This window comes from Monodon monoceros, unplaced genomic scaffold (genome assembly GCF_005190385.1).
Source record: "Monodon monoceros isolate NGI ecotype Baffin Bay Population unplaced genomic scaffold, NGI_Narwhal_1 Super_Scaffold_16, whole genome shotgun sequence".
NCBI lineage: Eukaryota > Metazoa > Chordata > Mammalia > Artiodactyla > Monodontidae > Monodon > Monodon monoceros.
Window position 1 is genome coordinate 110,623,798 of NW_021703772.1, and position 17,238 is coordinate 110,641,035.

Here is a 17,238-nt window from a genome sequence, read left to right on the forward strand (position 1 = left end):
TAACATGTTTTTGAAATCAGGACATGTGAAGCCTTCAAATTTCTTCTTCTTTTTAAAAGTCCATTTTGGCTTTTGGGGGCCCCTTGAGTTTCCAATAAATTTTAGGATTTTTTTCCTATATTTCAAAAAATGCTATTGGGATTTTAAGAGACATTACATTGTATCTGTAGATCCCTTTGGGTGGTATGGATAATTTTTAAAAAAAATTTTATTTTATATTGGAGCATAGTTGATTAACAATGTTGTATTAGTGTCAGGTGTACAGCAAATGACTGAGTTATATATATACATGTATTTATTCTTTTTCAAATTGTTTTCCCATTTAGCTTATTACACAATATTGAGCAGAGTTCCCTTTGCTATACAGTAAGTCCTTGTTCATTTTCTATTTTAAATACAGTGGTGTGTCAATATTAATTCTTCCAATCCATGAACAAATGATGTCTTTCCATTTATTTGTGTCTTCTTTAATTTCTTTGCCATTGTTTTGTAGTTTTTGTCATTTTACAAATCTTTCACCTCCTTGGTTAAATTTATTCCTAATTATTTTATTCTTTTTGATGCTTTTGTAGGTGGGACTGTTTTCTTAATTTCCTTTTTGGATTATTCATTGTTACTATATAGAAATGGATTTTTGTGTCCTATGACTTTGCTGAATTTATTTATTAGCTTTAACTCTGTGTCTGTGTGTGTGTATGCACATATAATGTTCAGGGTTTTCTACATAGAAGAATATGTCATCTGCAAATAGAGATATTTTGACTTCTTCCTTTCTAAATTAGATGGTTTTTATTTCTCTTTCTTGCCTGACTGCTCTGGCCAGGACTTCTAGTACTATACTCAGTAGAAGCAGTAAGTGTGGGCATACTTGCCTTGTTCCTCATTATAGAGGAAAAACTTTCAGTTTTTTACTATTGAGTATGATTTTAGTTGTGAGCTTTGCAGATACGGCCTTTATTACATTGAGCTTGTTTCAATCTCTTCCTACTTTTTAAGTCTTTTTATCAAAGAAGTGTGTTGGGAGCTTCCCTGGTGGCACAGTGGTTGAGAGTCCACCTGCTGATGCAGGCGACACGGGTTTGTGCCCCGGTCTGGGAAGATCCCACATGCCGTGGAGTGGCTGGGCCTGTGAGCCATGGCCACTGAGCCTGTGCATCCGGAGCCTGTGCTCTGCAATGGGAGAAGCCATAGCAGTGAGAGGCCCGCGTACCGCAAAAAAAAACAAAAAAAAACAAAAGAAGGGTGTTGAAATTTGTCAAATACTTCTGTATCTATTGAGATGGTCATATTTTTGGTCTTTCATTATGTTAATATGGTGTGTTACATTGGTTGGTTTTCATATCTATTGAACCATCCTTGTACCAAGGAATAAATTTTAATTGGTCATGCTGTGTAATCCTTTAAATGTGCTGTTGCATTAAGTTTGCTAGTATTTTGTTGAGGATTTTTGTATCTATGATAATTGGGGATATTGGTTTGTAGTTTTTTAATAGTATCTTTGTCTATCTTTGATATCAGGGAATGTTGACCTCACAGAATGAGTTTGGAAGTATTCACTTTTCTTTAACTTTTTGGAAGAGTTTGAAGAGAATAGGTGTTAATTTAAAAAAAGTATGGTAGAATTCTCCAGTGAAACCATCTGGTATTAAGATTTCCTTTGTTGGGAGATTTTTGATTACTGACTCAATCTCTTTACTAGGTCTGTTCAGATTTTCTATTTCTTTGTGATTAAGTCTTGATAGGGTGTATGTTTCTAGGAATTTATTAATTTCTTCTAAATTATCCAATTTTTTGCTGTATAATTGTTCATAGTAGTCTCTTACATTCCTTATTATTTCTTTGGTATCACTTGTAATGTTCCCTCTTCCATTTCTGATTTTATTTGAGACTTCTTTTTCCTTTGGTTAATTTGCTAAGGGCTTGTCAATTTTGTTGATCTTAAAAAAACCCTGTGTTTTGTTGATTTTTTCTATTGTTTTTCTTTTCTTTATTTCACTTATTTCTACTCTAATCTTCATTATTCCCTTCCTTCTGCTATCTTTGGATTTAGTTTTTTCCTTCATTTTCTAGTTCCTTGAGGTGTAAAATTAGGTTGTGGATTTGAGATATTTCTTCTTAATCTGATTACAACCATAGATTTCCCTCTTAGTATTGCTTTAACTGCATTCCCATAAGTTTGGGGATGTTATTTTTCATTTGTCTCAAGATAGTTTTAAAATTTTTCTTGTGATATTTTTTCTTTGACTCATTGGTTCTTTAAGAATGTGTTGCTTAATGTCCACATATGTGTGAATTTCCCAGTTTTCCTTCTGCTATTGATTTCTAGTTTCATTGCATTGTGGTCAGAAAAGATACTTGGTATGATTTCAATCTTCTTAAATTAAAACTTGTTTTGTGGCCTAACATGTGGCCATCTTGGATAAAGTTTCATGGATGCTTGAGGAAAATGTGTTAGATGGAGTGTTCTGTATGTGTCTGTTAGGTCCATTGCTTTATAGTATTGTTCAAGTCTTCTCTTTCCTTATTGGTCTGGTTTTTCTATCCATTATTGAAAGTGGAGTATTGAATCCTTTTACTATTATTGTGTTGCTATTTCTCCCTTCAATTCTCTCAATATTTGCTACATATATTTGGGAACTCTGGTGTTTGGTGCATATATAGTTAAATTGTTATATCTTCCTAAAGAATTGTCCTTTTTAACATTATATAATGTCCTATTTGTCTCTTGACAGTTTTTGACTTAAAATCTATTTTGTGTGATATAAGTATGGCCTCTTCTGCTCTCTTTTGTTTATCATTTGCATGGAATAATTTTTTCCATCTTTTCCCTTTCACCCTGGGTGCATCATTTGATCTAACGTGAGTCTCATTTAGACAGCACATAGCTGGATATTTTTTTCTTTTTAATCCATTCTGACAGTATATCATTTTAATTGGGGAGTATAACCCACTAAATTAATTAGTGATAAGGAAGGACTTACTACTGCTATCTTGTTAATTGTTTTCTGTATATCTTATAGCTATTTGGTATCTCATTTCCTCTCTTGTTGCCTTCCTTCCTGTTTCATTGATTTTTGTTTGTTTGCAGTGATGTGCTTTGTTTCCTTTCTCATTTCCTTTTGTGTATCTTCTATAGGTATTTTCTTTGTGGTGAACAGGGAGATTACATAAAACATCTTGAAGTTATAACAATCTATTTTAAGCTGACAACAACTTAACTTCAATCATATACAAAATCTCTATTCCTTTACATTTCTGTCCCCCTCCCCCAACTATATGTTATTAATATTGCAATAAAATGTTTTCTGGTCACCAATTCCAATGTGTGTGTTTGGGTTCTTCCTCATGCCACCATCAAGAAAGTCTTCATTCTGCAACCAGTTACAGCGTGTGTGTGTGTGTGGGGGGGTGTTTCCACACCAACAATGACAAGTAATTCTCAGACACCAGCTGGGTGTCCTACAATTCAACTCAGTTCTGACGCTGTTTACCTAGAGATAGCATCAGATCCCACAGGTTAAGGGCTCAGTCTCACAGACAGCTTCCCAACCCACTTCCAGATGTCAGTTGCAAGCCCAGGTTTTTACCTATGCTTCTGATCCACTGGCTATAGATTGGAAGTTTCAGCAAACCCCTTCTTCAGTTTGATTAATTTATAGAGTGGCTCTCAGAACTCAGAGAAACATTTACTTACTAGATCATCAATTTATTATAAAAGGATATAACTCAGGAACAGCCATATGGAAGGGATGCATAGGGCAAGATATGGGGAAAGGGCATGCCCTTTCTGAGCATGCTACTCTCCCCAAACCTCCATATGTTCATCAACCTGAAAGTTCTCCAAACCCCATCCCTTTAGGTTTTTATGGAAGCCTCATTACATACGTATGACTAATTAAATCTTTGGCTGTTAGTGATTGATTTAACCTCCAACCCCTCTCCCCTCCCAGAGGTCAGGGGTTTGGGGCTGAATGTCCAAACCTTTAATCACTGGTTGGTTCTCCTGGCAACCAGCCCCCATGCATACTTAGGTGTGGCCCAAAAGTCACCTCATTAATATAAGAAGAGACACATTTATCTCCAAGGTGTATCTCCAAGTAAATTCCAAGGGTTTTAGGATCTCTGTGCCTGGACTGGTGACTAAGGCCAAATATATATTTCTTTTTTTTTTTTTTTTTTTTGCAGTACGCAGGTCTCTCACTGTTGTGGCCTCTCCCGCTGCGGAGCACAGGCTCCGGACGCGCAGGATCAGTGGCCCCAGCCCACGGGCCCAGCCGCTCCACGGCATGTGGGATCCTCCCGGACTGGGGCACGAACCCACATCCCCTGCATCAGCAGGCGGACTCTCAACCACTGCGCCACCAAGGAAGCCCCAAATATATATTTCTTACTATAAATATTATCACATGCAAATTACATTTTAATATTATATATCTATTAACGTAGACTTAGAGTTAATTTTATGCTTTTTCTCTCTAATGCTATACCAGAATTAAAAGTGATTTACACCCCAACATTACAATACGACAAGATTCTGTATTTTCTATGCAGTTATCTTTACCAGAGAGCTTTCATATTGCTTTCTATAATCCCTTCATTTCAACTTGAAGGAAATCAGCATTTCTTGTAGGTAGGTCTAATGGTGATGAACTCCCTCAGCTTTTCTTTACCAGGAAAGTCTCAATTTCTCCTTCATTTGCTGGATCACACTGTACTGTGCAAATATTTTCTCTCATTTTTTGAGTTGTCTTTTCACTTTCTTCACGGTATCTTCTGAAGCATAAAAGGTTTTAATTTTGATTGTCTGATTCATCTTTTTTTTTTTTTTTTGGTCACTTTTGTTTTTGGTGTCATACCTAAGCAGCCATTGCCTAACTCAAGGTCACAAAAATTTACTCTTATATTTTCTTCTAAGATCATTATAGTTTTAGCCCTTACATTTAATTAGGTGTATGAATAGTTTGAATTAATATTTGTAAAATGTGTAGGGAGGGGTGTAACTATTCTTTTGCAAGTAAATATCCAGTTGTCCTAGCACCATTTATTGAAAAGTTTATTCTTTCCCTATTGAATTGCCCAGGTACTCTTGTTGATCAATTGCCCCTAAATGTAAGGATTTATCTCTAGACTTTCCATTCAGTTCCATTAATATGTATGTCTATTCTCATGCCAGTAGCATACTGTCTTTATTACTGTAGTTTTTTAATAAGTTTTGAAATGCTGGATGTTAGTGATGATGGCAGCAGCGGTGGCAGTGGTTCCGAGTCCAGGGCATATGTCCTTTTTGATGCTTTAACTTGTATGACTAAAAATTCAAAGGGTTGTGAATTTGCTTTTTAAAAATGGCAAACTAGAACAAAATTCCTTTTCCCTATGAGCTTTATTCCAGACCACCACAGCTGTGATAAGCGAGTGCTGTTTTGGGAACTGTAGGTGTGAGAATGACTGTACAATGTAGGTAATATGTGTGTTTGCTCGCCAGGTGTTGAGGAATTGTTGGCCATCTTTTTCCTGGCCGCCTTGCTCTCCCTGGGCTACATTAGGACCCCAAGGCTCACCCAGGCCATATTGTGAGAATGTGTTGTGCTGCAGTTCCCTGCAAGTGCAGACTCTGTGGACAGGTCTTCTGGAGGATTTGCTCTTCTGTATCATGTTTGCCTGAGCACCGTCCCTAAGGCTGCCCGAGTCACAGGGTTCTGCCTGCACTACAAAGGCTGCATGCAGAGCCCCACATGGAGTTCCCCCTTCCAGTCCCTGTGATGGGACTGCTCTCCAACTCCCCTTTGGATACCACCCTCTCATTCCTGTTCTAGCTCATGCCATCCTGAATACCTTGATGGTCACCTTGATGAAACACCTGCATTCCACCACCCCATCCCCAACATTCCCTTATCTCTCTGAAACATATCAAAATCTCCAGGTGTGAAATGGGAGAGAATGATGACTGGGACTAGAAACCTACAGGATCAAAGCTCTTTACACTGCTAGGCCAGAGGGGAACCCATCAGCACACCAGGGTCTACCTACTCTCACACAGGAGCTTCCTTGCTGCAATATAGCAAGGTGGATAAGTTGGTAGGGAAGGAAAGGGGAATGAGAAGATTTGTATTATTCACAGACAGATAAAATCACAATACCGTAAGTCAGCCTCTTCACAGTGCACCCAGCTATGGCCTAGTTTGGAGGCGCTCCCAGATACAGGCTCAGCACTTCCCAAGCATGACTTGGAATAAAGCTGGAGACAAGTGGGAACAAGATTTCCACAGTGGAAGGAGAAGGTAGAAAGGTAGAGCTGTGCCCTGTCACCTCTGCACAAGCCTCCCTGTGGCCCCATATCTCCACCCACTCCAGATCCATGACTGCTATATTGCAGCAAGGAAGCTCCTGTGTGAGAGTAAGTGGACCCTGGTATGCCAACGGGTTCCCCTCTGGCCTAGCAGGGTAAAGAGCTCTGACCCTGTAGGTTTCTAGTCCCGGTCATCATTCTCTCCCATTTCACACCTGGAAACCACCAACTATCTTTAATATTTTTTATTGTGGTAGAATACATATAACATAAAATTCACCATTTTAAGTGTACAATTTGGTGCTATTAATTACATTCACGATTTTGTGCAACCCTTATCACTACTTCCAAAACTTTTCATCACCCCAAAACAGAAACTCTGTACCCATTAAGCAATAACTCATTTCCCACTTCCCAGAGCCCCTGGTAACCTCTAATTTACTTACTGCCTCTATAATTTGCCTATTCTAGATACTTCATATGAGTGGAATCCTACAATAATTGTTCTTTTGTATCCAGCTTATTTTACCTGACATAATGTATTCAAGGTTCATCCATGTTTCAGAATTTCATTTGTTCTTATGACTGAATAATATCCCATTGTATGTATTTACCACATTTGTTTATCATTTCATCTGTTAATAGATACTTGGCTTGTCTCCACCTTTTTACTATTGTGAATAATGCTGCAATGCACACGGTGTGCAAGTGTCTATTTGAGTCCCTGTTTTTAATTCTTTTGGGTATATATAGTCATTCCTCTGTATCCACAGGGGATTTGTTCCAGGATCTGCCATGGATACTAAAATCTGTGGATGCTCCAGACCCTTATATAAAATGGTGTAGTATTTGCATATAACCCATGGATAAACACTTGTATACTTTAAATCATCTCTAGATGACTTGTAATACCTAACACGATGTGAATGCTGTGTGAAGAGTTGCTGGCCTGTTGCAAAGCCAAGTTTTGAAAGTTTTTTGGAACTTTCTGGAATTTTTTCCCTAAATATTTATAATCACTCTTGCCTGAATCTGTGGATGTGGAACCCACAGATATGGAGGGCTGACTGTACTTAGGAATGAAATTTCTGCTTCATATGTTAATTCTATGTTTAACTTTCTTGAGGAATCGTCAAACTGATCTCCACAGCAGCTGCACCGTTTTGCATTCTCACTAGCAGTTGTATGAGGGTTCCAATTTCCCCAGATCCTTGCAACATTTATTTTCCTTTTAAAAAAAATTATAGTCATCCTAGTAGGTATGAAGTGATATCTCATTGCGGTTTTGATTTGTATTTCCCTAGGGACTAATGATGTTGAGCGTGTTTTTATATGCTTGTTGCCCATTTGTATATCTTCTTTGCAGAAATGTCCTTCAAGTCCTTTGTCCATTTTTAAATTGAGTTGTTTGTCTTTTTGTCATTGAGTTGTAAGAATTCTTTATGTATATTGAGCTTTTTATCATATATACAATTTATAAATATTTTCTTCTGACAGTTTTCTTTTTCCTTCCTTAATAATATCATTTGTTGAACAAACGTTCTTAATTTTGATAATGTTCAATTTGTCTGTTTTTTTTCTTTGGATTTAATATCTAAAGATCCATTGCCAAACCCAAGGTCATGGAGATTTAAATGTTTTCTTCCAAGAGTTTTATCTCTTATATTTACATTGTTGATCTATTTTGAATAAATTTTTGTAAATGGTATGAGGTAAGGGTCCAACTTCATAGTTTTGCATGTAGATATCTAGTTATCCCAGCACCATTTGTTGAAGACAGTATTCTTTCCCCATTGAATAGACTTGCACCCTTGTTGAAAATCTGTTGGCCATATATATGTAGATTTATTTCTGGACTCTCAATTCTATTCCATTGATCTGTAGGTTTATCCTTATGCCATTACCACACAGTTTTGATTACTGTAGCTTTATGGTAATTTCTGAAATTGGGAAATGTAAGTCCTCCAACTTTATTCTCCTTTTTCAAGATTGTTTTGACTGTTCAGGGCTGTTGCAATTCCATTTGAATTTGAGGATCTACTTTTCCATCTCTGAAAAAACGTTCTTGGACTTTTGATAGGGATTCCATTGAATCATTGATCAGTCTTGGTAACTGTGTCATCTTAATAATTATATTTCTTCCAATCCATGGACATGGGTTGTCTTTCCATTTATTTATGTCTTTCAAAATTTCTTTCAGAAATGTTTTGTAATTTTTAGTATACAAGTCTTTCACCTCATTGAAAGAGGAGGATATCCTGATCTTACTGTACTATTATCCCAGCTTGTCTGTATGTTTGAAAACCATTATAAAAGTTGGGAAAATAAAACACACAAAGAAGTGAAGTCTAGTTTAAATGGAAATATGAAAGTGCATCCTGTTGTCCAGCCAAAGCTCCTGCCCTCACTGGCACAGGCCAGGCTGAGAAGGGGGCATGGGTCTGTGCCTTCATGCCCTTCAAGAGTTGATCCATTCAGGCTAGTGCAGGTGAAGGAGGAGGTACAGATGGGGAATAAGATGAGGGAGAAAATCCTAGGTGCTTCTGTTTAGCAGATGCTGGTGGTGCTTCTCTATAGGCTGTCCTTTGTCATTTCTAACAGTGACCTTGCCATGAGGTAGGAAGTGGGTGATAAGGGAGCGAGGTATCTGTGGTATTCTTTGAGGATGTAGAGGGACTGCCTCTCTGCACATTCCCTTAATTGGATCCCACATTTTCTGGTTGACTTCTTTCTTCTTCTCAGCTCCTAGCCTTGCTGTGACCCCAGGGGCACTTCATCTGACAGTCTGCCCTCTTAGGCAGGGTCCTTTTAGGATGACTCACACCTGATACCTTGGGGATCAGTGTCACTTGGCTTTGGGAAAATTCACATATCTTTGCCTCTCCACTTTCTGTACATACAGCTTTTCCTCTGCCCAATCCTGCCAGCCACCAGCCCTTCTCCATTCTCTTCCTGGCTTCTCCAGGGGGGACCTATCCACATCCTTCAGATCTGGGGTGCTGCCCATCTGTTTCAGGAATGTTATGTGTCTGTTCTTGCAACAGGAATGGGCCTGTGAGTGCAGGAGCTCAGGAGGCCTCCTCCTAATCCTGGGAGCCTGTCTCCTACTGACAGGTCTCATTCCAGGGTTATGCTGAGGTGCAGGCCTGAAGATGGGCATGGCACTGATGACTGGAGACCAGGGGAGGTGTGGTTAGCACCTTTGGGTGTGTTCTCAGCCAAAACTCAGTCAAAGTCCCATTCCATGTTGTCATACTGTTTTGGAGATACAGAAATGAGACTCAGCTTGTCCTTTTCTAAAGAGGGAGGTGTGCAGTCATTGGCAAGTGCAGAGTGAGAGAGTAGCTGTCTGGAAGCTCCCCATCCCTGTGACTCCATCGCAGAAGGCACTGTGAGTGGCAGAGCAGTGGCATGATCTCTGTCCCAGTAAGATCCCTGGAGAGGAAGCAAGTGTGTCTTAACAATCCCAGGGCTAGTGTGCTGGAGCTGGTGGCCAGGGTATACTTGGCTCTGACACATCCTTCCAGGGACACTCGGAGTTGTGGCAATATCAGCTGGAGTAGAGTGAGGGTGGCCTTGGCCATAGCAAGATGCCCCTTCCCTATTTTCTGTCTGTGTTGTGGTGGAACCATTACTAAAAGTTTAAATGTCTGATGAGCCACTGTCATAGTCCTGCTCTGCCCAGCACTGAAATGTCAGTTGGTCCATGTGGACAACCCCATCCCTCAGTGACACCACAACCAGACGACCCCTCCTGCCTGCACCAACTTTCCCAATCTCATGACCATGCACACATGTTTGGGGGAGGTGGGGGGTCCTAAGTTCTTGCACGTGGATTTCAGAATTGCTGATTTCTAAGTGGTATGACTATCAGCTTGGCTGACTTACTCCCGGAAGGGGCTGTCGCAAGCACACAGCTTCCAGAATGCGGTAGAACATATATATTTCTGTTCTATCCAGCAAGGTCATCCCGTCCCTCGGGCCAGAATAGAATGGGAGGCAAAATCACCAGGGGCAGTGACAAAGGGCCTCATCTGGCCTCCACCTGACCTTGGCATCCCTCCCTCCTCAATCCAATGTTAAATGGAGGCTCCTTTCACTTCTACTGGCCCACATCTCCCTCTTGGGGCTCTAAAAGGAATAGCACATAGTCTCCCATAGCCTAGGCTGTTTTCTTGATGCTCCTGACAGGGGTGACCCCAGAGAATGTGGAGGATGTCTGGGGAGGCAGCACAACTGCACAACTGGACTTATGGTCTGTGCTTACTGTCTGTCTGCCAGACTGAATGCACTTGGGCCACCTCAGAATGACCTTGTGTTGCATGAGAAATGGCTGAGAGACCAACAATGCATTACGTGCATTATGTGTGGATCTACCAGCGGGTTCAGGGAACTGGACTGTGCAGGATTCAGGCCTACCTACAGGTGTGTCTGGACTGCTGGGGGGGGTGGGGCGCAGTCTGTGCTCATGACATCCTTACCATGACTTGGGCTCCTCAGTCACCTTCCTGCCAGGGAAACACATGGGGTTTCTCCTGTGGGCTTTTCTTTTCCCTTTTTTAAAAAAAATCTCACTGAGGACTGGAATTTGCTTTCCAGGTAGGGGGTGGATCCAGCAGGCACAAGACAATATTTATGAATTTGTTGTGACAAATCATATAAGAATTTGACACTACCACCAAAAATCAGTGATAGAAACAACAAGACGGTCCACAGACAGGGAACAAAATAATAGATTAGTATACAGAATGCATAATGAAGTTGCACCAATCAATAAGAAAAGTATAGGAAAATGGGTAGAAGGTATGAAAAGGCATTTCACAGAAGAGCAAGTGTGGACGGTCCAGAAGCTCATGAAAAGATGCTTTGCCTCGTTAGTCATTGGGTATTTTCATTAGGGAAATGCCAAATGAGATCACAGTGAAATGCTATTTTATACTCACCAGATGGCCCAATATGAAAGTTTCTGGCAATATGGAAAGTCCTGCTCTCTGTTGGAGGCAGGGTCTGTCACTGCCAAGAGGAGAACAACTTGGCAGACGTGGTGAAGTGAGGGGTGCACTTCCTACACCCAGCATTTCCCGTCCAGTAAATAGAGAGGTGGGAATAGGGCCTTTCTCAGCTGATGGGAGTCATCGTGAGCCATAAACCTAGTTCAACGGGTCAAGGGCAGCATTAAGAAATGAAATAGAACGAAAATACTGAGAGTACACTCCAGGTAGGGCAAGCATTATTTTCTAGAACTCTTGTAAAAATATGTGTACAGAGTTACAATATAAAATCATCTTTTCCCTGCAGATCAGTTTGAAAACCTCTTCCCTGGAGGAACTGTTGTCTGTAATTCAGGAGACACAAGCCAAGATGATACATGGCAGCACTTGGAAGAGCCAAAAATTGTCAGCAAATTAAAGACCCAGAAACAACGAACTGTGGGACATTCTAACAGTGGGATAGTACAGAGCGAGGAAATATATGCACCAGAAGTGCACTTAGTGTGGATGAGTATCAGAGACTTCAAACTCTGAGAAAAGCAAGTTACACAAGGTTCTCTACAGAATGATGCCATATAAAATCTGCCAGCCAACAAGGACTGAATATAGTGTAAGCATTCATGTGTATTGAGACAAAGTATGAAGGGATGCATGGGGCCAAAAACAAATACCAAATTCAGGAAAGTGGTTACTTCTGGGTGGAAGGAGGTGTTGGTGATTGGGGAGCAGCATACAGGAGCAGTTTTATTTTTAAGCTAGTGTGTGGACACATGGGTATCCATTGTGTGGTCTTTATATGCTTTGGTACCTTTAAATAGTACTAAATAAACAAAATTCTCTTTAAAAGTCCTATCTTGTGGAAGTTTTATCAGTTTTTCACTCTGAGGTATGCATAGTCGATCATCCCCTCCACCCCAGGATGAGGTTTCAGGGAACATGCAGGCACCACCCCCTCAGGAAAGCAGGCAGGAGATGCTCTGCTGAAGCAAAGACAATAGGACTCTCCGACCACACTGTCTGCGCTCCGCCCCATGTGTCTGTCTGCTCAGCCCCATGTGTCTGTCTCCTCTGCACTGAACCCCTTGAGACTTCTTATCCCCACCTTCCATGCCTGCTCCATTCTCCACGCTTCTGCTCATGAGCTGCTCTCCCGGTGCCTGCTTCCAGTGCCCTTGCCCTCACCCTTCGGGAACCTCTGAAGGGTGTCACAGACGGTGCCCTTCTGGGCATCCAGGACCCCTGTGTACTCTCCTCCACTGAATCACTTTCTGCCCTGAATATCACCGTCCGTGTGGTGGCCTTCCCACGTTTATGAGCCCCCTGGAGCAGGGGCTAACTTGTAAGTTACTTGCTGTGTCATCAGCTCCTGACACAGACAAGGCACTTAGAATACATCAGATGATGAAGAAATGGAATTAAAATGTTCTTTATTTACTTTTTTGCCTTGTATATCTTTTTTTTTCAACATCTTTATTGGCGTATAATTGCTTTACAATATTGTGTTAGTTTTGGCTGTATAACAAAGTGAATCAGCTATATGTATACATACAGCCCCATATCCCCTCCCTCTTGCGTCTCCCTCCCACCTTCCCTAACCCAACCCCTCTAGGTGGTCACAAAGCATGGAGCTGATCTCCCTGTGCTATGCAGCTGCTTCCCACTAGCTATCTATTTTACATTTGGTAGTGTATGTATGTCAATGCCACTCTCTCACTTCGTCCCAGCTTACCCTTCCCCCTCCCCGTGTCCTCAAGTCCTTTCTCTACATCTGCATCTTTATTCCTGTCCTGTCCCTTGGTTCTTCAGAACCACTTTTGTTTTAGATTCCATATATATGTGTTAGCATATGGTATTTGTTTTTCTCTTTCTGACTTACTTCACTCTGTATGATAGACTCTAGGTCCATCCACCTCACTACAAATAACTCAATTTTGTTTCTTGTTATGGCTGAGTAATATTCCATTGTGTATATGTACCACATTTTCTTTATCCATTCATCTGTTGATGGACACTTAGGTTTCTTCCATGTCCTGGCTTAAATAGAGCTGCAGTGAACATTGTGATACATGACCCTTTTTGAATTATGGTTTTCTCAGGGTATATGCCCAGTAGTGGGATTGCTGGGTTGTATGGTAGTTCTATTTTTAGTTTTTTTGTGTTTGTTGGCAATCTGTATATCTTCTTTGGAGAAATGTCTATTTAGGTCTTCTGCCCATTTTTGGATTGGGTTGTTTGTTTTTTTGATATTGAGCTGCTTGTATATTTTGGAGATTAATCCTTTGTCATTTGCTTCATTTGCAAATATTTTCTCCCATTCTGAGGGTTGTCTTTTCATCTTGTTTATGGTTTCCTTTTCTGTGCAAAAGCTTTGAAGTTTCATTAGGTCCCATTTGTTTATTTTTGTTTTTCTTTCCATTTCTCTAGGGAGAGGGTCAAAAAGGATCTTGCTGTGATTTATGTCATAGAGTATTCTGCCTGTGTTTTCCTCTAAGAGTTTTATAGTGTCTGACCTTACCTTTAGGTCTTTAATCCATTTTGAGTTTATTTTTGTATATGGTGGTAGGGAGTTAAAATGTTCTTTAAAAGGTCAAACAATTACTCATGTCATTCACATTGCAGTTCCCATCTCCTGGCTTGAGAGTGAAATCATAAATCTTATGGTAGAGGACACAGGTAACTGACATCCACCTCCCATTTCCTGAGAAAATGGTGAGTTGTGAGGGGAGGAAGGGGATACAGACAACCTGGATTCCAGCATCCAAACTATGGCTGGTCTGCATCATGAAGGTCCAATGATGACAGTAGAAATGAATCTTTTCTCTTCTCCTTTCTTTTACATCTTGGATCTTGGAGAATCATTTTGTCTCTACCTGCTTCCCTTCCTTTTAAATTAGCTGCCCAGCATCAAAACGAAGAAAATACTTAAAGATAAATTTAACAAAGGAAGTGCAAGACTTGTGCACTAACTACAAAACATTGTTGAAAGAAATAAAAGACCTCAATAAAATGGAAACTATGTTCATGGATTGGAACATTTAAGATCATTAAGTGGTATACTCCCCCAAATGATCTACAGATTCAACATAATCACTATCAATATCTCAGCTAACATCTTTTTCTTGGCAGAAAATGACATGCTGATCCTAAAGTTCATATAGAAATTCAAGGACCCAGAATAGTCAAAATAATCTGGAAAAAGAATAACAAATGTGGAGGACTCATGCTGTGCCATTCCAAAACTTAGTATAAAGCTATGGTAATCAAGACAGCATGGTACTGGTATAAGGAGAGATACGTGGGTAGATGGAATCAAACTGAAATAAACCTTAATTTGTGGTCAACTGGTTTTTTATTGAAGTATAATTTTATTGATTTTTTATTGAAGTATAATTTACTTACAATATTATCATAGTTTCAGGTGTACAACATAGTGATTTAATATTTCTATACATTACAAAATGATCACCATGATAAGTCTGGTTACAGCTGTCACCATACAAAGTTATTACTATATTATGGACTATATTTCCCATGGCATAAGTTACACAGCTGTGATTTACTCATTTAATAATTGGAAGTTTGTACTTTTAATCCTCCCTCCCCTCTGGCAACCACCAGTTTGTTCTTTGTATCTATGACACTGTTTCTGTTTTGTTACTTTTGTTCACTTGTTTTTTTAGATTGCACATATAAGTGAAATTTTATGGTATTTGTGTTTCTCTGTCTGACTTATTTCATTAGTATGATACCCTCTAGGTACATCCATGTTGTTGCAAATGGCAAGATTTCATTCTTTTTTATGGTTGAATAGTATTCACATCTTCTTCATCCATTCATCTACCAATGGACATGTAGGTTGTTTCCATATCTTGGCTATTGTAAATAATGCTACAATGAACAGTGAGGTGCATATATCTTTTCAAATTAGTGTTTTTTGTTTTCTTCAGATAAATACCCAGAAGTGAAATTGCTGGATCATATGGCAGTTCTATTTTTAATTCTTTGAGGAAGCTCCATACTGTTTTCCACAGTAGTTGTACCAATTTACCAACAGGGCTTGAGTGTTCCCAGTGGTCAATTGATTTTTGACAAGTATGCCAAGATAATTCAGTGGGAAAAAGAATATCTTTTTCAACACATAGTGCTGGGACAACTGGGTATTCACATGCAAAAGAAAGAAATTTTACATATCATATGTTATGTAAAAATTAACGCTAAATGGATCATAGACATAAATGCAAGAACTAAAACTATAAAACTCTTAGAAGAAAGAATAGCAGTAAATTTTCATGAAACTGAGTTAGGTAATGGCTTCTTATATATGACAACAAAGGCATAATGATAAAAGAAGAAATAGATAAATTGGATGTCATTCATATGAGAAACTTTTGTGTTTCAAAGACTATTATCAAAGGGCTTCCCTGGTGGCGCAGTGGTTGAGAGTCTGCCTGCTGATGCAGGGGACATGGGTTCATGCCCCGGTCTGGGAAGATCCCACATGCTGCGGAGTGGCTGGGCCCGTGAGCCATGGCCACTGAGCCTGCCCGTCCGAAGCCTGTGCTCCGCAACGGGAGAGGCCACAACAGTGAGAGGCCCGCGTACCGCAAAAAAAAAAAAAAAAAAAATACAGTTGGTCAAAGACTATTATCAAAAAACTGAAAAGACAACTTGAAGAATGAGAGAAAATATTTGCAAAATACATACCTGGTGAGGGTCTAGTATTTAAACTATATAAAGAACTACAATAACAATAAAAAGACAAAATCCCAATTTAAAAAGGGTGAAGATTTTAAAAGAAGTTTCTTCAAGTGACCAATAAGCACATGAAAAGATGCTTGACATCATTAGTCATCAGGAAAATGCTAATCAAAACTACAAGGAGATACCATTTCATACCCACTAGAATGGCTCCAATAACAAGTGTCAAGAAGGATGTGGAGATACTGGAACCTTCATACATCACTAGTGGAAATGTACAATGGTGCAGCTGTTTTAGAACACAGTTTGGCAGTTCCTCAAAATGTTAAACATAGAATTGCCATATGGTCTAGAAATTCAACTGCTAGGTATAAACCTAAGAAAAATGAAGACATACTTTCAAAAAAAAACTTGTACATGAATATTTATAGCAACATTTTTCATAATAATAAAAAAATGAAAACAATTCAAATGTCTGCCAGCTTATGAATGGTTAAATAAAATCAGGCATGTCCATGGAGTAGAATTATTATTCAGTCATAAAAAGGAATGAAATAGTGATACATGCAACACCATGAATGAACCTTGCAAACATTATGCTAACTGATGAAAGTTGGCCACAAAAGACCATATAGTGTGTAATTCTATTTCTATGAGATGTCCAGAATAGGAAAACCTGTAGAGACAGAAAATAGATTGGTGGTTGCCACAGACTGGGGAGAAGAGAAAATGGGAAATGATTGCTAACAAATAGGCTCCTTTTAGAGAGGATGAAAATATTCTAAAATTAGAACAACTAACTAGGTGAAAGTTGCACAGTTCTATGAATACACTAAAAACCATAGAATTGTCCACTTTAAAAGGGTAAATTTTATGGTATATAAATTATATTTCAATACAGCTTTTATAAAAATAATTAGCTTCCAGTGCAGGAGCTAAGAGTGAGTAGGGCAGGTGTAGGTGTTCCACGAGGCCTGACTACAGACCCAGCTGCCTGCTGCATTACTTCTTGTTGAGTCAAACGCCTTCCCTGGGCAGCTCAGACGTCAGCAAGCACATTTTAGGCCAATGTGACAATTGGGTGATTAATACCTCTTTACCAACAGAGCACATTTGCCTTTATTTTTCAACCCCATTTAAGTAAATAGGCTCATGTGGTTGGCGGTGGCGGCTAAGGAGTGTAAGCAGCAATGTACAGACAGTCATGGCCTGGGGAATTCCCCAATAGGAGTCCTTGACTTGATTAATGATCAGAGCGTATTG